This window comes from Canis lupus, chromosome X, assembly GCF_048164855.1.
Source record: "Canis lupus baileyi chromosome X, mCanLup2.hap1, whole genome shotgun sequence".
Taxonomy (NCBI): Eukaryota; Metazoa; Chordata; class Mammalia; order Carnivora; family Canidae; genus Canis; species Canis lupus.
The window spans coordinates 117,936,150-117,958,724 of record NC_132876.1 but is presented as its reverse complement, the minus strand read 5'-3'; the positions used below and the strand labels follow the sequence as shown (position 1 = coordinate 117,958,724).

Below are 22,575 nucleotides of genomic sequence, written 5' to 3'. Positions count from 1 at the left end.
GTCCTTTTCACCCATTTAAATTGTTTAGATGTTTAGCACAAGGAGAGTAAAAAACCCAGAAGATATCTATGTCTACATCCACATCTACATCTTTTTTTAAAGATTTCATTTTTAACTAATCTCTACACTCAACATGGGGCTTGAACTCACAACTCCCAGATCAAGAATCACATGCTCCACCGACTGAGTCAGCCAGGCACCTGCTCCCCTACTACATCTTATATGTACATCTACATGGAACATTTTCATATCTATCTATCTATCTATCTATCTATCTATCTATCTCTCATTTATATCTACATCTGTATCACCTATATCCATATCTACCTATCTAGTGATGAATGATCGGTAAATCTATCTACATAAAAATTTTAAAAACCGTTTGCATGGCAAAACACAGCATAAGCCAAATCAAAAGAAATGATGAACTGGGACAGAGGGCCAATCTCCTTCATGTTTAGCAATTGCCTAAACGATGAAAAGAAGAAAACCCACCACCTAAAAGAAAAATGGGCAGTGATTATGAAACACAGGAGACGTATAATTGGCCCAGAAATGTATGGAAAGATGTTCTTTCTTACTTGCAGTAAGATAAAAATGCAGATTAAAAACTATACCAAGATATATTTCTTTCCTGATAGAGTAGCCTAAATCCAAAGATTGGCCCCATACACCAATGGTGAAGCTCTGAGGAAACAGGTACTCTCACAGGTTGCTGGTGGGAGTACAAAATACTGTCACAAATACGGAGGGAATTTGGCAATAAATAGTAAATTGACAGATATATATACCCTTCCATCCAGCAATACCACTTTTAGGCATCTGTTCCACAGATTCATCAGTACAAGCACAAAATGTCACACATTCGAGCAAAATCATGGAAACTACACAAATGCCCAGCAGTAGACTGATTAATTAAAGTACTGTGCACCTGCAGAAAGGAATGTCCAGTCTCTAAGCACTCATCTGGATGAATGTGCAGGTAATCAAAACAGAGTGTGGAGGAGGGCATGGGCTGAGAGCAATGAGGAAAGTGCAGCAGGAAGTCTATATACACATGTGCCGGTACTTGCAAAAAAAAAAAAAAGGACGTCTGGAAGAGTAAACGAGAATCTAATAAAAATAGTTTCTTTTAGGGAGAGAGAGTGACTAGAGTGGAAAGGGAAGAAGTGGACATGAGACTCCTCTGTGTTTACTCATTCTTTCATGTCAGGGGTCAGCAAACCAAGGCCCTGATGACCACAAGGATCCTCTGCTTGTTTTTGTAAATAAAGTTTTATGAGGAACAGCCATGCCCATTCATTGCATATTATCCATGGCTGCTTTCCAGCTACAGTGGCACCGCTGAGTTATTGTACTGAGTGGTGAACTGCAGGGCCTACAGAGCCAAAAATGTTTACTACCTGGCCCTTTACAGAAAAAAGTTGCTGACCCCTACTTTTCATGGTGAGTTTTAGCATAATGCAAGAGATAGTCTTAAGAAGATGGGGTAGATGCCCCTGGTTTCTACTTTAAAAGATGGTAACTTGAGATCAGAGTATTTGTGTCCAAATCCTGGTCGTCCCTGTCTGATTATTTAACTTCCCTGGACTTGCTTTCATCATCTACAGAGTGATAACTCCTTAGCTTTGTTATGAAGATTAAATAAAGCAAGGAGAACAAATACGGAAACACTTGGCAAATTCTAAACCAAAAGACCAACCTATTATTATTATTAATATTGGAAGGTGACAAGCAATGCACACACATATGTACTTAGTAAGAACAATTAATATTAGAATAGCCCCGAAACTAAAAATTTGCAGAACTTAATTTTAAAGCACTGCCTTTAAACTCTTCTGCACTTAACATTTTTAGGTTATAATTATACCAGCTCCGGTCACATGGTAACTCTCAGCTCCCATCTGTTCTCTATAACCAGTCAAGTCATTGTGGCGAGTCATCTGACAACACTGACTCAGAGGTAAAACCCTACTCAAGGATTTCACACTGCAGTAGAATTATCTGGTGTTCAGAAAGCCCTAGAAATTTCTATACTTGAAGATATCTTTCTGTTCTTGCAATTGAAATTCATCTAATAAAGGTTATCTTACTATGAAGTGTGGTATATTAAGTGACTAAGTGGGTCTGGGATCCATCTGGGGATTATATGCGACAAACACATAATCAGACTTGAGTAAGAGACTCTCACCCTCAAAATTCATGTTTGCATAATCATTTTTTCTTCTTAATTTAAATATTTGAATGTATTAGCTTTAAGTTAAAAGCCAGAACTTCTTTTTGATAGAAATATCAGTGGTTTTTCCTATACTCAATGATCTTTCCTTTTTAGTTATCACATTTCTAGTGACTGATTTTGCCACAGTATTTATTTATTTATATATATATATATTTTTTTGCCACAGTATTTAAAGTTTGTTTCTAAATCATAGATATCTGAGCCTCTAAAGCTACATTAAAGTGAACTGCCCCAAACTTGCATCAGAATCTCTCAGGGGCGCCCGGATGGCACAGTTGGTTAGGTGTTGGACTCTTGGTTTTGGCTCAGGTCATGATCTCAGGGCTGTGAGATCGAGCTCCATGTTGGGCACCACGCTCAGCACAGAGTCGGCTTGACTTTCTCTCTCCCTCTCCCTCTGCCCCTCCTGGTCATGCTGTCTCTCTCAAATAAATGAATAAATCTTTAAAAAAATCCCTTAGGGGCATCTGGGTGGCTCAGCGGTTGACTGTCTGCCTTTGGCTCAGGTCCTGATTCCAGAGTCCTGGGATCGAGTCCCGCATCATGCTCCCAGCAGGAAGCCTGCTTCTCCCTCTGCCTGTGTCTCTGCCTCTCTCTCTGTGTCTCTCATTATTAAATAAATGCAATCTTTTTTTTTAATAAATGCAATCTTAAAAAAAAATCCCTTAAAATAAGCAGATCATTTGACCCGCATTTCTACTTTGGGGAAATAATACTGAAGAAATCACGCTATGAAAAAAAATCACGCTATGCCTATCATCCTGTATACACACATATACACAAAGGATATTTATATTAGGAAAGCAACAACAACAACATCAAAACACTACTCACAACTGAAAGGTCTAATAGTCAGGAATCAGCTACAGAAGTTGCAACATGGTCATTCAGAGAAACACTGCTATTCCTGGTATCCACTGCTGTGCCACAAACCACCTGGAAATTTACTGACTTAAGCCGTGTGCATTTTTCTCACAATCTGTGATTTTGGAAGGGCTTGGTGGGGACAGCCACCTCTGTTCTATTTGGCATCAGCTACTGTGGCTTAGAGGCTGGAATCATCTGAGCACTCACTTACCACATGGTTGGCAGTTGATGCTGGCTGTTGCCTGAGACCTTAGCTGGGGCTGTTGGCTAGAACTCCTATGCACAACCTTTCCTGTGTGGGATGGGCTTCCTCATAATGTGGTGGCTGGCTTCCCAGGGTGAGCGTCCCAAGAGCAGGCGAGGCAGAAGCCATATCACCTTTTAGGATCCCTCTTGGAAGGCATATGGCATCACTTCTGATGGATTGAGGCAGTCATAGACCTTCACCCAGGTTCGAGGTAAGGGGACATAGATTCTACCTCCTGGTGGGGCACAAGGTTCAGAAGGGGGCAGTGAATAAAAAGGTTGCTGTCACTAGTTCAGAAAGTATAATCTTTCTTAATTATGCAGCCAATGGAAGGATATAGCAGATCCAGATTTATTGACATGAAAGGACATTCAAATGACAGTGAATGCTGAGTTGACAGAAATATGATGGCAAATATGATGCCATCCAGTAGAAATAACACTGGCACGTAATAGACACTCAATAAACATTTGTTGAGTAAGTCTTTGGATAGAAATGAATTATGCTTTATGTTTGTGTCTGTATTGAAGATAGTCTAAGGGAAACTACCAAAACGTGAACATTGGTTATATTTCTGTGATGGGATTGTATTTCAACTTTTTAAAGATAGTGCGTTTATAATATTCTTATAACGAATGCTCATAGAAAATTAGAAGGTATATCAAAATGAACCTCAGAGGGCAATAATCTGAGTTGTCACAAAGGTTGACCTATTTTTTTTTTTTAGATAATTGAAAGCTAATTAGAATGCTCGTTGGCAAAACACTTGTTCCTTTTTCTGCTTGTTAGAATAATTTATTGTTTAGCTATCTGTAAGCATTTAATTGATGTAAAGTATTTAAGGGATATAAAATAAGAATTTTCTGAGATCCCTGGGTGGCTCAGTGGTTTAGCGCCTGCCTTTGACCCAGGGCGTGATCCTGGGGCCCTGGGATTGAGTCCTACATCGGGCTCCCTGCATGGAGCTTGCTTCTCCCTCTGGCTATGTCTCTGCCTCTCTCTCTCTCTCTCTCTCTCTCTCTCTCTCTGTGTGTCTCTCATGAATAAATAAATAAAATCTTTTTAAAAATAAGAATTTTCTTTTTAGTTTATGATAACAAAAGAGCATACAACTATTTCTTAAAAATAAGATATCTTACTGAGGGGGGCACTTGACGGATGAGCACTGGGTGAAATGCTATATGTTGGCAAATTGAACTCCAATAAAAATAAGTAAATAAATAATAAAAATAAGATATCTCATTAAAATAAATGTAATTTGTCTCCAAATTAGTCCTGGATGAATGTAATAATAAATTAATATTTTATTTTATTTTTTAAAAGATTTTATTTATTTGTTTGACAGAGAGAGAGAGAGAGAGAGAATGATCAGGGGATGAAGGACAGAGGGAGAGGGAGAAGCAGCAGACTCCCTCCTGAGCAAGGAGCCTAACATGGGACTTGGTCCTAGGACCCGGAGATCATGACCCCAGCTGAAGTCAGATGCTTAACCGACTGAGCCACCAAGGCACCCCTAATAAATTCCCTTTTTAACCACTGAAATAGTAGGATATAGTTCAATGGGAACCAGTATATCAGAAAAGCAAAATTGTGATGTGCATGTAATGCATTATGTTACACAGTCACTCCCTTTTTCCCAAACATTCATATTCTTAAAAATATGTGAAATACAAATTATTTTTGGAAGGAAAACTGCCAACCTCTCATATAACAAATACTTTGAAAGCACTGTTAAACCAAGATGTTAGTAGTGGGGCCAATGTGAACATAGAAGTTCTTGTAGTAAGAGAGCAACGGTCAGGGAGTCAGGCATTGGATGAAGCTGGAATAAACAAACAGTCCTAATATAATGAGAGTCATTGGTGTGACACCAGGAGGAGAGTATTGGTTTTTTTAAGATTATTTATTTACTCATGAGAGACACAAAGAGAGGCAGAGACACAGGCAGAGAGAGAAGCAGGCTCCCTGCAGGGAGCCCGATGCAGGGACTCATCCCCAAACCCCGGGATCACGCCCTGAGCTGAATGCAAATACTCAACCGCTGAGCCACCCAGGTGTCCTGAGAATATGGTTTAACCAAACTGATAAACTGGTTTAAGAGTAACCAGCTTTTAGTAAACTTTGTCATGCTTGTATTCAGCAGTAGTCATTTCCCTTTACTTGACCCCAACTGAAATCTCTACTACTTCCTGCTAGAGCCCTCACTCCAACCCTTGAAAGGTCACTACTCTAAAAGAATACATGGATGAACTCAGCCCTGATTCTCTAGGAAAAGAGTTCCACTGTCAACACTTAATGACAAAATCATTAACATCCTGAATAAACACAATTCTTCTTTCTGGAAACTAGGGTCTGCCGTCCTCTTCTGGGGGATTGGATCATTGTTTACTTGCATCACACGCACACAGACACGTATACTTTATTAATGCAGAGTCAGTCATTCAATTGTAAATTTGATCTTCCCTGAGCAGGTACTCTATGATGGGACATGCGCTGTAGGAATGTTGTGCATCAAGGTCCAGCCTTCCTGGAAGGCCACAACATTCTCTGCAAAAGAGTAAATGCCCTTCATCTTTCTAAAAAGCTTCCCCCCCACCCGCAGTTTGTGAGTTAGTTGCTTTAAGTAATGACTGTTCACTGTAGAAAATTTAGATAGTATGTTCACTAACTAGAATTTAAATAAAAACTTGAAGCATTAAAAAAAATCGGATATTAAAAAAAAACTAAGAAAATAACCACCTATAATTCAAAAACCAAGTATTAACCACTATTAACAGTCTGATACCCCTATTGATAGGTAGGTTGGTAAGTAGGCAGGCCAACAGGTAGATGGATAGATAGAGACAACATTCAATTACTTGAGTTTACACTGAATATGTATACATTTTTACATTGTGTCTTTTTAAAAGTGTCATTATTTTTATCTTTAACAATTTTATTGAGATACAATTTACACATCATAAAATTTACCCATTTTAAATGACTTTCAGTAAATTTACCAAGGTCTGCAACCATTACCAAAAGTCAGTTTTAAAACATTTCCATCATCCAAACAAGACTCCTGCACTTGTTTACAGTTTATTCCAGTTCCTATCCTCAGGCCCTGGCCACTCCTTCTTGTTTCTATACATTTGTCTTTTCTGGACACTCGGTATCAATAGAATCATATAATACACGGTCGTGTGTGTGTGTGTGTGTGTGTGTGTGTGTGTGTGGCTTCTTTCACCAAATAAACTGTTTTTGAGCCTCGTCCATGTAGTAACATGGATTGTCACTCCATTGGTTTTTATTGCTGAGCAGTACGTGTAGCTGTTTATCAAATCTAGCATAAAAACCACTCAGGTTTAACTATTCCTTTGGGTCTTCATTTCTTTATGAAGTCTCTTGTGTCAGGTAAAATGTGTATTAAATATATGCTTTCTCTTGTTAATCTTTTGTTACAGATGCCCTAGCCACTAAGGAACATAGAAAGGTAGAAGAAAAAAATTATTTTTCCTCTCCTCCAAGAGTATTTATATTTAGTTGATACTTATCAAATAACTGTTATGTGCCAGCCCACTGTCCTAGGTGATGAGTTCACTTTAACATCTAGGAAATGCAGTGCTGCTCCTGCTTTCCAGAGGTTATAGTCTATTTGGGAAGAAAAAAACCTCAACTTGAGGGAATAATAATGTGAGCGAGAACTATGGAACAGGAGGCATAAGTAGCATTACAGTGAAGTAGCAAACTCTAACTTCTAAGTTTTTGTGAGCACCCACTTGGAACTCCAGAATTGGTGAAAAGATTATGCTTATTATTTTTTAAAGGTTTTATTTATTTACTTATTTGAGAGAGAGAGAGCAAGGGAAGGAGCAGAGGGAGAAAGAGAAGCAGACTTCACACTGAGTGTGGAGCCGGATGCGGGGCTTGACACAGGGGCTCTATCCCAGGACCCTGAGATCTGGACCTGACCTGAAACCAAGAGCCGGATGCCCAACCAACTGAGCCACCCAGGCGCCCCAGTGCAAAGGTTATTTTCAGCTGAAGACATTTGAGATTCAACAGATGCGGAAGGGAAGTCTTCTCAGAGCTTTCCTTATCTGACTAAAAGCAGAAACTTCTGGGCTATGAGGACTGCCATAAATTCTTTTCAGAATGGCTTCTGCTCCTAGGAGAGAGACCAAGAGTAAATCTACCAGAAATCCCCTTTCCGGGGGAGTTTCCTGATCATGGAGAAGAATGAAAGACGACTGGTACCCGCAGAAGCAAGCAGTACCTTAAATGTCTTTCCGCTCTCATTTGTTCTCCTAAAAGCCCATCTGGCTTTCCTAAATAAACTCTCCCAAAGAATTCTTTTCTCCCCACTCCGTTCCCCCTAAGTTAGGTATGCAAACCCCAAATTCTAACCACCTCTGTGAGTCACTGGTCACCAAGCCCTGCCATGTGTCTGGGCCCCACCCTGGTCAACACAGGCTGCCTGTTCTCTTGCTAATATTGTGCAGACCCCCAGTCCCTATGCCCAAGGGGGCAAAGGAAAGGCTTCTCCTTCCCAACGGTCCCCCCACCCCCAAAAAAGAACCAGCTTCTGGAGGATACACAGGAATCAACCAGGAAGGGTGCGAGAGATGGTGGAGAGCAAAACTAAGAGAGGCTACCACTTGGGGTGACAGAGCTGAAGGCTCCCGGAGGCTGGCATGCTGTGGCGTGAGGGAGGGTGACCAAACAGAGAAATGGGCCGAGGCTGGGTGGCGCTGTCCATCACGAAAGCTCCTGTTCACTTGAAATGGAGCCAGGCTGACCGAGGTGGGCTGCAGGCGGAGAAACACACACCAGGGTTCAAAAGCTTCGTGGGCGAAAAGAGTGCAAAATATCTCACTAGCAATTTTAAAACTATTGATTATACGTGGAAATGATGGATAACTTGGCTTTGGGGGTTAAAGAGAAGATATAATTCTAATCAGTTTTATTTATTTATTTTTGAAGTCACTGATAGAGGCCCATCAAAATTAAAAAATTTTGCTACCTGAAAAATCTTAATTACACCAGGGAGGGCCTGGCGAGCAAGGCTAAGGCTCGTTTGTAGGACGATGTACCCCCAAATCGCACGGGCTCGGAGCGGCGGCTAGCAACAGTCTGACTCGAGTACATTCCTGCTGATGACGGCGTTGCCTGGAACAAACAGAAGGCTGAGCTCTGTCCATAATCAATCCCAGTGGTTTTTTTTTTTTTAACTGTTTTTGGAAAAGTAATTATTAGAACAATTCTCATCTACCTTTGCTTTTTTGTTTGTTTGCTGCACCTCCGTCCATTTCAAAAAACACTGGGTGCCGGGGACCCCCTCGGGTCCCCAGTAGCACTTATCCATTTGTAAAAGAATCGCGAGGTGGGAGACTCCATCTCCTTCAGGCATCTACCAGGTGGTTTGGCTTTTCAGTTACAAAAATCTGGTACTTCCTCCAAGAAATAGAAACAATGGATTAACGGGGCTCTCTCGGCGGGGAGAAAATGCGGACTTTCTTCTACAAAGGGACCCCACTGCCAGCTCTTAATGGCTCTGTACTGATCCTTCCAAGGATCAACATTCAAAGGACTGGATCCCAGACTGCCTCAGGGGACATTCCCTGAACTCAAATCACGAGTCCAAACAAAACCTAGAAGAAACCCTAAGAGAAACCAAGAGAAGCTGGGAGCAGGGAACTGGGGGATGAGCGCTGTCTCTCTTTAGCGGGAGCTTTCAAAATAAGGAAACCGAGGGAGATGATTGATACAGGACTGCCTGTGTCCACTCATCATCGACGACTTTTTTTTTCCATTAAAAAAGTCCACTTGAAGTCTCATAAAAAACAGAAAAGCTCAAGTATCTTTACTGACGATTCAGTGCATTTGTTTAAAAACACAGAAAATGCTCATGAATTGATTGCAGGTTTTGGCCTCTTTCTGAAGGCCTGGCACCGTGTCTGCGGTGTCCTGCGGTGGCCGTTTGTTTTCGGAGCGGTGGCTGGGAGGCAGGGGGTGGGTGCACGCTGACCTGCGATGCGCGGTGATGGAAAGCAGATTTTCTCCATCGCGGCACCACTGACCTTTGGGGCTGGATCATTCTCTCTTGTGGGGGCTTGTCTCGGCCATTATAAAATGTTCAGCGGCATCCTTGGACTCCATTCATCACATGCCAGTAGCAGCACCCACATCCCAGCCGTAATTGCCAAAAACTTCTCCAGCCTTTGCTACATGTCCCCTGGAAGCCAGAAGTGCCTTCCTCCTCCTCTTGAGGAGCACTGATGGAATCCCTTAAAATAGAGCATTTATAGAAACACAGACTTCAAAGTCTCGACATGGGTTTTCCCAGTTGTGTCTTACTCCTGAGTGCTATGATGCATACCTTTGATATGTGTCTTTCTAAAATCTTTCCAACAAGTTGGACAGTGGTGGAGAGAACACATTTTCCACGGAGCCATGACCCTCTCAGGCAGGCTGAGGTCCAAGCCTGTTTGGAAGACCATTGACTGGGGAGGCTCCAGTCATGTGTTGGCCTTCTGCTGTGCTGGGTCCTGCCCTGACCCTCTGCCATCATCCAAAAGAAACAGAGAACTGAAATGGTCTCATAACACCGATCTGTGTTCAACCTCGAATGAAAGAAAACGTAAGGAATGGTCCATCTTAGTTTTTCACAAACGGATCTCATTGAAATGCACAGCTTACGTCTTGACAAGTGCACAATTCTGGGCAGAGCATACAGTTAATAGTACAATACACTGCCCTTATAGGAAGGAGTTCGCTATGCTGGATGTTGAACTAAAAGGGATTCAGGAAGGGTATTGGGGTGCCATTCAACAGTGAGGGGGTCAACATTCTCAGTGACCCCACTTTCCACTTTATGCTGCCACATAACCCATTAAAGGGGATCAGAAGGTGCTGTCCCAAAATATGCCACTTTGGCGTAAAGATTATTTTGAGCTGAAGCCATTGAGAAATAGCAGACACAGAAAAAGCTCTCTGCTCTCCTCTGTCTGTCTAAGGGCAGGGCAGACATTTCCTGTAGGCCGGGTTCCCCCCTCCACTTTCCAGTATCAGAAGGATGAGACAACTGTTATCACGGGGGCGGGGGCAGTACTGATTAAAATCTGCATAGACAAGTCTTACAGAAATAATCCTCATCCTCCATCAGGTTCCCCCATATATTTGCCTTCTCACCATTTACTGCCCCTAGAAGTCTGAAACCCTTTTCTGTTGTCTTGTCACTTCTCCACAAATTTACAGCCTTTTTTAAAAAAAGGATTTTAGGGGATCTCTGGGTGGCTCAGCGGTTTAGCGCCTGCCTTCAGCCCAGGGCGTGATCCTGGAGTCCCGGGATCAAATCCCATATCAGGTTCCCTGCATGGAACCTGCTTCTCCCTCTGCCTGTGTCTCTGCCTCTCTCTCTCTCTCTTTTTCTGTCTCTCATGAATAAATAAAATCTTAAAAAAAGGATTTTATTTATTTTAGAGAGAGAGAGAGAGTGCACGCACACAGAGTGGGGAGGGGCAGAGGGCGAGGGAGAAAGATAGAGGCAGACTCCCCACTGAGCTGGGAGCCCTTCTTGGGGCTCCATTCCAGGACCTAGAGATCATGACATGAGCCAAAATGAATAGGACACTCAACAGACTGAACCACCTTGGTGGCCCCAATTTATAGCCTTTTGCTAAAATAAGTGTATTAAGCCTCCAGGTCTGATAACCTCTTTGGGGTTTTCACTTCATTTCTATGAGGCCCCTCCCCACAAAGTGCATATTCAATAAACTTTTTTCTTCTGTTAATCTGTCTTTTGTCAATTTAGTTTGCAGGGTACCAGGCATTGAACCTAAGAGGGTAGAGTGATGGACTCCTTGTTGGTACCTGGATGAGGCCTCCCGTGTCGACATAAAACAGACCAGATGGACACGTCATGCTGCTATTGTGCAAACAGGCAGGACTGCTATCTCCTGTCTAGAAACAACTTTACCAACGCTTTTATTCCACCGGCTGGCCTCACCAGTTCTAACCATCACTAAATGATGAAAACCCTGGGCAGCCCTCCCCCTAGCCCACTACAAAGAGTTGCCCTTTTGAGCAGCAGCTCTGTTGCAACCTGAAGGCTGAAGTTTGGAGCTTTGCCTTCATGACTTAAACTTGGAGACTCACACTGGACCCATCATTAGTTTTCTGTAGCCCTGTTTTGATAGGTGCGGCTGGTCTTTCCCTAGAGCAGTTACCTTGCCCCTTCCTCCTGAAGAATTACGTTCTACTTCTTGGCAGTGCTGCACTCAGTCTTTGAGAGGCAAAATGAATTTCTGGACACTACAGAGTCTGTAATTCCAGCAATCACAAATACACTCTTTGAATACATTAAAGAATTGCCAGGATCTTTTCACCTAACATCATGCAGTTTATAGAGAGACACTTGCATGTAGATTAGGTCAAGTGCCTAGCTCGGTACTTTAATCAAGTTTTACTGTAATGCAGTTGAAAGGTAGGTTTATCTATAATGTAGCGATAACTGTTATAATTTTCCTTATACATATTTTATATCTCATGGACTGTGGAATAGGAAGAGGGTCTGAGTATAGGAAATGGGGGTAAAGAGAAATTTTTTGAAAGTTTCTTACATTTAGGAAAGTGGGATTTCAAATAACGGATTAAGGGAGGCAGCTTTGAGCTCTCATAAGGAAAGAACCGGATTTGCCTTGGATGGATAGAATTAAAGAAGAATCAATATTTTTGACTAAATGATTAGGAAAAAAAAAACCAACCCAGGTCACTGTTACTCTGTGATAATGTGAAGTCTACATATGCAAAGGTAATGTTCTTTTCCATCACCAGTGGGAAAAAGGAATTTGTAGACTTTAGCATTATTTTTTTCTAATGCCATCTACAAACAAACTGCTTTGAAATTCCGAAGACCAAAAATCATTTCTTTAGACAACTAGAGGGTGGCTTGCAAGCCTGAACACAAACCATTGAGAATGCAGTGCTGGAAACTCCTTTAAAAAAAAAAAAACACGTAAAATCCAGAACAGGCAGACCATTAAGCTGGAAAAAGAAATGAATATAACCTCGCAGGCAAGAAGAAAAGCAAATACTCACTCTAAAGCGGCCGCTGTTGATGCAAGCAAAGGTTAGAGCAACAAGGCTACTTTCTAACAAAGTGTGAATCCCATTAGTGCTGAAGTGTTATCCCTCCTTAGTCCTTCCATCTCAGCCAGAACAGAGTTAGGATTTTACTTCCATCTGCATCTCAAGGCTGGTAAATAGGACCCATGGAGACGGGCAAAAACGGTGAAGCCATTCAAAAGGCATCTTCGTCTTCGCATAAGACGTTGACATACACACAATAGGCAGTGGCCCAAGTCTGCCCAAACACCCCTTTAGCATGCTTAGGTGGACAGAATAGGGAGCTGGCCTCCCCCAGTTTCCCAGCATCCCCTGCAGCCCCCATTGTCTCTTCCCAAGCACACAATGGTGCCATTTCACGATTGGTACATTAGAAGCGAAGCACTTGGAAAAGTTTCTTTGGGGAGTTCAGAATTTAAACTGTTCCATTTAAAGAAGAAGAAGGGGAAAGTGGAAGAGATGCTGCAGCAGCTGAAAAAGTAAAACATCTGGAAGTTATCAGTGACTTACTTATTCGTGTGCCCAATACCCAAGTGATGGACTAACTTGAGCGCTGTAGTCCAATGGACACTGATTGTTCACTACAGCAGTTCATCTGCAAGGATCTGTAATCTAAATCCTTGCATTTGTTATTTTCTGTATCAAGGTCTGTCTAGCATGTCTCCTAGGCTGGATTGTGTCATTGAGCAGAACCAAATAAAATCACAAATTGGAGTTACCTATTCCCATAAAGAAAAATCCAATGTAAGAAAAGTTCGTACCCTTGCAAAGATTTTCAACATGGTTGCAATCAAGTCATTTTCCAATTGTATAAGTAAATAACATTGACCACATGAAATATTCTGCCAGAAGTACATAGTTGCTATGATTTTTTTAAAGGTGTAAAGCTAAGTGTTCAAATTTGCAATTATTGAACTTGGGTTTCGGCACTGAGTGTGTGCGGTGAAAGTGTAGGATAATTATACCACTGTGTGTTTAACACAAAGAGCATTTCTATCTCAGGGAAAAACTTTCTGATTCCCAACTGCACAAAGCTGTACCAACTTGCCAAGAATGAGGAAATAAAAAAATCCACTGGAAATAACATTCAGTTGTTCACATTAGCATTGAAGACGACTGTGGTTTAGAAATTTCCCCTTTTTTAATTACAGCAAGTAAACTATTTTGCCAACTCTCTTTGGGCAGCTCAATTTTCATCCTAGCTGACTGCCTGAAAATGAAGCTGTCAAGAATCCTAAGTTGAAATTGTTTTTGTGAAAAGAATGTTTATTATGGTATGTCTCCAAAAATTGTGGAGAATCTGTTCAGAAAGATCCATCTTCTTCAAACTGTGTTCAATGCATAGTTTTATTATTTCAAGTGAAGAAGAACCATATGAAAAGTTCGTTGGAATGATTTAAATCATATATACACTAAGAATTATTTTAGTTATCTTGCTTATTTGTCTTTAAGTGTACACGGTTTTCAGAGTCCATGACTAAGCTGAATAAATACCAGTGTTTTTTCGAAGGCAAACTCAAGTTTGCACCAATACAAATTCTTTCCCAATATTCATTCAACCACCAGAAAAGTTCATTGCTAGTGATCAAAAATTCTACTGGGCGGTTTATTTTTCTAGTAGTTTTTTTTTTTTAAGTAAACTCTACCCCCACCATGGGACTCACACTCATGACCCCAAGATCAAGGGTCACATGCTCTACCGACTGAACCAGCCTGGGACCCCTAATGGACAGTTTACTCTTCTCTGCAATTAATGGATATTAGGGACTGAACATTTTCATCTCCCCCAAATTCATTTCATATATTGAAGCCCTAATCCCTAAAGTGACTGTATTTAGAGATAGGGCCTTTATGAAAGTCATTAGGGTTGAATGAGGTCATAGGGTAGGGAGGGGGCTGACCCAAAAGGGTTAGTGTCCTTAGACACCAGAAAGCTCTCTCCCTCTGCATCTGCATGCACTGAAGAAAAGCCTTGTAAGGCCACACTGAGAAAGTAGAAGTCTGTAAGTCAGGAAGACTGCCATCACCAGAAACCAAACTGGCTGGGACTTCGATCTCTATCTTGGACTTCTTTGCTTCCAGAACTGTGAGAAAGTAAATTTCTCACACAGTCTGTGGTATTTTGTTATGGCAGCCCAAGCTGACTAATACGACGAACAACAAAAAACTTAGTAGTGGAAATATATTTTAGTTGGAAACTTCTCACTACAGCAGGATTCCTGGAGGAAGCTCAAAGTATACCGGGATATGAGAAGAAAAAGTAACCAAAAATCACATCGTCAGCACTTTTAGCCATTAAGTATTATCACTATTCCTTGCTGAAATGGTACAGTTTGCAATGTCCACACAATTAAATGTGATATTTAGCTACTGCTATACAGGCTCACTAAGTAACAGCAAAACATAAGGACATAGTCCTAAGTTCATCATATCTAGAGTCAGTTTTTTAGCCACAAGAGGCAATGTTTAATACATCCTTTTTGCAACACAAAATAGAGGTGATGGACAATTCACAAAATAAAATAAGATGTGGCCTAAGAATTTTAGGGGTGCTCTGAATGCTCTCTTTCAATGCAGGTTTCTCATCTTAAAAATTAGGAAGACCAAAATGTGGAAACAACCTAAATGTCCATCAACTTGTAAATAGATAAATAAAATGTGGTCTAGCTATGCAATGGAATATTATTCAGTAATAAAAAGGAACACACTACTGATACATACAACATGACGAATGTTGAAAACATTTTTTTACGTCAACAAAGCCAGCTACAAAGGACCACATATTGTCCGATTCCATTGATAGGAAATGTCCACAAAAGGCAAATCGAGGGAAACAGAAAGTAGATTAGCGGTTGCCAGGGGCTGACGGTGGGAACAGGGAGTGACTGCCGGTGGGCAAATGTGTACTTTTTTTTTAAGGTTTTTTTTGGGGGGGGCAGAGGAAGAAGGAGAGAATCTTAAGTAGGCTTCATGCCCAGTGTGTAGCCCAACTTGGGGCTGAATCTCACAACCTTGAGATCATGACCTGAGCCAAAATCAAGAGCTGGATGCTCAACCAACTGAGCCAGCCAAGCACCCCGGGCAAATGGAATATTAACAATTGTTTTTGTTTCGAGCGAAAAAGAAAGAGGAGGGAGGGGCAGAGGGAGAAGGAGAGAGAGAATCCCAAGCAGGCTCCACACACGGCATGGAGCCTGACATGGGGCTTGATCCCATGACTCTGAGATCACGACCTGAGCTGAAATCAAGAGTCAGACACTCAATTGACTGAGCCACCCAGGCACCCCGAATGCAACCTTTACGGGTGATGGAAATGTTCTAAAATTGCATTGTGATGAGGGTTGCACAACTCTGTAAGTTTCCTAAACTTATTGAATCCTACACCTAAAATGAGTCAATTTTATGGTATGTAAATTATATCTCAATAAAGCTCTTTTGTACAAAATGAAGACAAAAGGTCTTTGAAATGCTGAGAAACACACCCACAGTCCCCCATTTAGCCTAGCTGAAACCCAAGCCAAACTTTGGTTAGGTTTGGTAGCATCATGAGGTCAAAACCTCAGAGACTCAGATCTTCATTCAGATCTGTCAAAACTTAGACAGATTTGGACTTTGTCTACTAACATATGGTCTTTATCTTTACACTTTTCAACAGGAAACTGAATAAAGGGGAAAAAATACAGTAGGTGGTTTCTCTGACTTTGCCTTTGAGTTTTCACTAACTCTGGCCTATATAAGATCAATTTTTTTCCCTTAAATTACGCTAAACATTTTCTTTTACACATGACAAACTGGGATGAAAAAGTTCCGTTAGATTGTTGGTAGAGATAGATGACCATTTTTTAAAAAAAAGATTTATTTATTTATTTATTCATGAGAAACACACACACACACACACACACACACACACACACACACACAGAGGCAGAGACGTAGGCAGAGGGAGAAGCAGGCTCCATGCAGGGAGCCCGACGTGGGACTTGATCCCCGGTCTCCAGGATCACACCCTGGGCTGAAGGCCGTGTTAAACTGCTGCCCCACCGGGGCTGCCCAATAGATGACCATTTTTACACATAGTGTACTGCAAATTCTTTTAAGATTCCAAGCCTCTGGGGACGCCTGGATGGCTCAGTGGTTGAACATCTGCCTTCAGCTCAGGTCATGATCCCAGGGTTCTGGGATCAAGTCCCACATCGGGCTCCCTGCAGGAAGCCTGTTTCTCCCTCTGCCTGTGTCTCTGCCTGTGTGTGTGTCTGTCATGAATAAATAGATAAAATCTTAAAAAAATAAAAAGATCTGGATGATTTGTGGAGTGCCTAGGGTTTTCAAATACCCATTATCCCTAGCATGAAAACCGTTGCCACTTGTGCTTCTTTTTCGAGATGACGCCAAATTGTTCAGAGTTTGTTCTTATCTCCTTCCATTATGTGTGCATGTGTACGCACGCATACACACACTATATCCCGCACTGACTTTTACCTTTAAACCTTGGCTTAGCCTTGAACAATGTCACCACCCCCTCCCCACCTTATGTTCCTCCTTCCTTCTGGGGGACCCTGCTCTTTCAGACTTGGGTATAATACTGTCTTCTCTGGAACTCCTGGCTCTTCTTCCCTACCAACAACTTCACTCTTCTTCCTCTTGGTATATTGAGCACCCCACCTCTGGGAACGTCTCTCTCTAGTTGTACTACTCCCTTCAGACCATGACTACCTAGGGAGCTGCCTCTGCCTCGAGACTGGAAAGCACAAGGCTAACAAGGTCTTATTCATATATGTATCCTGAGGGCCCAGGGCAGAGCTTAACACATAGGGTAGGAAAGAAGGAAAGGGAATGATAGGAAAAGGAGGGGAAGGGAGGAAGGAAGGACAGACTGTGAATAATTAGTGTGTAAGTAACTAATGGAGATTGCTGTCTTCAGAATTCCCTCCATTAGAGCACTTAATTTGATTTTGCCCAGTTTGGCTCACTAAGCAGAAAATAAGAGAATACCAGGACACTGCAATCCTTCTAGCTCAACCTTTTCTCCTACCATGGCCCCGATGAGCCTCAAACCACTGTTGCCCTTCACCTTGGGACCATTTCTCCTGTCACTGAAAGGAAGAGACTAATGACTCTGAGGGAGAGGGCCGTCAGAGGGGAATCTCAGTCCCCAAAGATTCTTTTTGTCTGCTTCCCCTCAAAACGCTCCAGAATCTTCTCAACTTATGCAACATCTGAGGCAGGGAGACAGATGTTTGGGTTGGAGGCCATGGGTTGTTGCAGGGAATGTGAACTTTGGATTCTGTAGGCACATCCTAATTTTAGCCCAATTTCCCTAGATCCTAAAGGACAGTTTGCCAGTGGGGTGGTGAGTCCTGATCAACATCGTAGTGGTAATGGTAATAGGGATGCCTGCTACCGATGATGGAAAGGTTTCATATAGCTCGCCTCCTTGGATCACTCAGAATAAACACAATTTTTGGTACAATTTGTTATTTTAAGATGAAGATACAGACACAATCTGCCCAAAGTAACAGATAGACACAACAGTAATAAGTAGACAGTAATAGCAAGTGGTACTTTCCCCAAGCACCTGCTCCCCCTCCCACTTTCCTTCAGATCTTTTCCATTGTCTCCTTCCTGTGAGGCCTTCCCTGACCTCCTTATATAAAAGTGCAGCCTCCCCCAAACTTCTTCCTTTTAAAATTTTTCTTCATTGCACTGACCACCGTATTTATGTATTTATTTGGGGGGGGGGATGAGCAGGGAGGAGGGGCAGAGGCAGAAGGAGAAGCAGAGTCCCCACTGAGCAGGGAGCCCAATGTGGGGCTCCATCCCAGGACCCTGAGATCATGACCTGAGCTGCAGGCAGACGCTTCACCCGCTGAGCCACCCAGGTGCTCCTCACTGACCACCTTCTAACGACTACAGAGCATATACATTTATTTTTATATTGTTCACCCATCAATGTTCCCCTCCTCAAGATATAAATTCCACAAAGACAATAATTTTCTTTCTCTTTTCCTGTTGAGGGCTCTATCCCTGGCATGCGGACCGGTGCCTGGCCTACAGAAAATTCTCATCGGTATCTGCTGAATAAATAAAAGGTTCGACAAGGACTCTGCTACCTGGGTCTGTGACTTCTTACCTGTATTTTCAAAAGATATTCATATTCTGCTTGTTAATTGTATTCTGCTTTCCGGCTTTCACTAGTTCCAATTGTTAAATTTAAGTGCCCTACAAAGTTCACCAAAGCCCATGGTGCCTTTGGGATATCAAATTTGCAGAAAACAGCATAAAAATAATTGTTAAAGCTTGATATAATGTTAAATGTTATATATGCATGTGTACTATCAAACCCAGAGTTTCCCTTTTCTGAGAGTTAGAAATGTGATATACTTAATCTGGCTAAAAGAAATACCCCTCTATATTAGGAACTATCGCCTTTGAAAAGCGATAGGCTTCTTTAGCTATAATTATATCCCTATTTTAGGCACAATGATCAACAGTGTCTGTGCCTGGACTGACTAGAAGTAAAGAGCCCTCTGAAGAGTGCAAATAGCTGCCCCACGAGTTTTGCCAAATGTGGCAGCTTCGAAAGTGTGTTTCCTTGGGATGATTCCCATTAAGAATGTCATGAGACCAAGACAATTTGCCATCATAAAACCTCTGAGACGCCCTGTATAAAGATACCTGTATAACTTTGTTCGAGTGTTTCCTTAGCTTCTGTGACCATGGGCCCACTGTGCGTGGACATCTAGAATAACTTACTTTGAGAAAGCTGGCTAAAGGCAACGGCTTAAAATTCCTTTCTTACGTCCTACACCACAAACCCTGACCATTCTCACATTTGAAGCAAGAAGGGAGAGAGAGGGGGTAAAAGGGAAAAGAAAAGAGGGAGAAGAGGAGAGGCTAGATTAAAATAAGATAAGCTTTGCTCCTAATGATTTCTTCTTTCCCTTTGGTGTGTTCAAAGTAGTTCATTTTGGGGGGATGGTGCCTGGCTTGCTCAGGCGGTGCAAAGTGAGACCCCTGATCTCGGGGTTGTGAGTTCCAGCCCCATCTTGGGTGTAGAGATTACTTTAAAATCTTAAAAAAAAATAGTTACTTTTTCTTTTAACATCAATACATAAAGACTAAATGCCAGTTTTATTTCATCTCTAAGTTTGACGAATGGCAATGAGATTTATCCTAATATAAATCACTAAAACAAATCTGTTGTCAAAACATCTCCGAAATACATTTTGGAGGGCTGTTATAATATCACTTTTGTTGATAGACTAGTTGCAACCAAAAGCATATGGTGCTAGTTTCACAGGGAAAGAAGACGGAAATGGACTGCTTTAAAACCTGTGCCTAGGGGATCCCTGGGTGGCGCAGCGGTTTAGCGTCTGCCTTTGGCCCAGGGCATGATCCTGGAGTCCCGGGATTGAGTCCCGTGTCGGGCTCCCGGCATGGAGCCTGCTTCTCCCTCCTCCTGTGTCTCTGCCTCTCTCTCTCTCTCTATCATAAATAGATAAATAAATCTCAAAAAAAAAAAAAAAAACCTGAGCCTAGTGAAATATTTAGCCCTTCTTCCCTTTCTCCGCCCAGGGCCTTGTCTGGTAGGCACAGTAACCTTCCCATCAGCCACCTCGTTTTTTGAAGGGGTCACAGTGTCTCCTGTTTATGCTGTAGTTCTTCTACTTGTGACATTTACAAAGAACATTTAGTTCTAAGCTGCACTTATGATGTCATTAGGAGGTCAAAATTTTCTTATGAAAATTTTTTTAAAGAAAAACACTGCTCAGTGAGAGTCCAGGGACTACCATGTTGCCACCCAGTGCGGTGGCTGTTAGCAAAGTATCCAAGGAAATGGCCCAAATGGCCTCCTACTGCTACCATCACCAGGAGCTCCGCCTCCCTAGCCTTTATAAGCCTCCAGATCCTTCCAACTGTTGTGATTTGGTTTTGTGAAGCCCGCAAAACTTCATCAAGCTCACGTAGCATGTGACAGTCAATAAAAGTTACAACAGAATCCAAATGTCATTGTACCCACCAATATTGCTAAAAAGGGAGACAAGTTGAGAAATATTAAACTCAAAGAATGAGAGAAAGAAAGGAAGAAAAAAAAGATTATAATCACCTAGCCTCCTTTCCTTTATGATTTTTTTGTTTTGATTCTCAAAACATTGTTAAATTTAATTTGCTAAATCTTGTTAAGCATTAGATGGATGTTGGATAAGCTTTTACAGGAAATTTGAGGCTTTATTAAATCCCTTTGTTACTATGAAGTCAATGTAAGTTTCATAACACTCTGGGGTGACTTTTTTGCATCTTAAGAATTGAGATGGCTATGAAAACTGTATTTAGGTGGGTAAACTTGATTTCTCCCAGGCAGTACGGAAGTAGGTTTGTTCGCAGAAGTCCATACTACCTCTGCTAGAACTGGGTCAGATATTACCACAAAAGAAACAGATTATAGTAGGTGAAACTGAGACTCCAGTAGATAAAACGGGGCAGGTACAAAGTTACAGATGAATGGGTATTTCTCCTTTCTAGTAAACCTAATATTTGCAACTTTGATTTTCGAGGAATGGCACAAAATGGGACCAACAATTTTATAACCTGAATGTGTTGGCCAGAGTACATTATATGTTAGATAAAAGCTCCAGGAAGTGGGATATTGCCACCTAGCTCAATAAACATTGTCAATACCACATAAAAGAAGCTTTGTAAAGCTGAAACGGATTACCTTCACATCCTTTGATTTTATGGAAGATAGTGAAGTTTCAGGAGTTTTGTAAAGGAGCCAGTGTGTTGTGATGGAGAGAGCCTGGGCTTTGAGGTCTCATAATACCCACGTTGTTGTGTGTGATCTTGGGCAGGTCGCTTGACATCTCTAAAGCCCAGTTTCCTCTTCTGCAACATGGAAACAAAAAGCCCTACTCCAGAGATATTGTCGAGAAGATGGAATGAGATGGTGTGCCTCCTTAACTCTATCCAGCACATGATAAAAGCCCAGGAAATGTTGGTTCCTTTACTCTTAGTACTAACCAATGTTAGTATTTATTTGAGGGCATCTCAGCCACTGCACTGGGCCTTCTGCATCCTTCATCTCATTTAATCTTTACAACAGCTCCATGTAGGCAGTAGTCTCAGTCTTTTCAACTTGCAGATGAGGAGACTGAGACCTAGAAAAGGTAGAGTAACTTGCTCAAGAACACATTCCTACTGAGCAGTGGAGCTATGATTTTTACTCCAAATCCTGCCTCATCCACTCACTAGTCAAGTCTGGCCCCGCCAGCTGATTTGCCAATTGGGTGGGGCTCAGTCCATTATTCATTGGACAAATATTACTAAGTACTCAATATGTCTTGGGCGCCTTATGGATTGCTGAAGTAAAATGATGAATAAAATGGACATGGCCCTGCCCCCCGCCCCCAGCTCACAACCTAACCCAGGGGTTCCCAGCCTCGGTGCCGTTGGCATTTGGTGCTGGACAATTCTTTGCTATGGAGGGTCATCCTGTGCGCTGTAGGATTTTAAGTAGCATCCCGGACTTCCACTAACTAGATGTTAGTTAGTGGAAGCCCTCAAGTTGTGACAACCAAAAATGTCTCCAGACATTGCCAAATGTCTGCTGGGGAGGAAACTGCCCTGAGTAAGAACACTACTCTTGTGAAGACAATATGAAGAATCTTATGCTTAAGGATTTAGGGAACTCCTGCTCAGCCCGAGGCCTTCTGAGATACACAGTTTCTCTTTAAAAAGCAAAAAAGCCCCAGTCATCTGCCATAAAATCTGACATGTAGCTACCACCTCACGAAAAGGTTCCACAATGTTCTATGGAAAGCTTTCTCAGTGGAACCATCCCTGCTTTGGAAAAGGAAGTCAATAAAATTTTCTCTATAGAAATATGTTTTATAGTCAACTTACCAGAAACAGGGTGTACCATCAATTACTATGCTTTCAAAATATATTAAAGGGATAGAAAGACTTAGTGGCTAATACCATATGGGGGCTAATTATAGTTCTATAATTGGGTGGGGGAGGAAAGCACTGACTTTGGGGAGCCTAGAATCGAGGGTTGATGGGTTCAGTGTCTCCAGGTTTATCACAGTATATTCAGGTTGCCGGTGGGAATAGTCCTGGT

At 41.9% G+C, this 22,575-nt stretch overlaps 1 protein-coding gene and 1 long non-coding RNA gene across 4 annotated transcripts in view; one reads left to right on the top strand and one right to left on the bottom strand.

Moving 5' to 3' along the window:
• The window catches only part of MID1 (midline 1), a 352,594-nt gene that overhangs the window by 210,045 nt on the left and 119,974 nt on the right, over positions 1-22,575 (bottom strand). The gene's annotated exons all lie outside the window — the stretch shown is intronic.
• The window catches only part of LOC140628301 (uncharacterized), a 70,791-nt gene that overhangs the window by 33,307 nt on the left and 14,909 nt on the right, over positions 1-22,575 (top strand). Inside the window, exon 2 of one of the 2 annotated variants that reach the window (XR_012026603.1) lies at positions 18,473-18,547. This is a non-coding gene — a long non-coding RNA (uncharacterized lncRNA). Of the gene's footprint in view, positions 1-18,472; positions 18,573-22,575 lie in introns of both variants that reach the window. The other variant, XR_012026604.1, reaches the window with a different exon arrangement.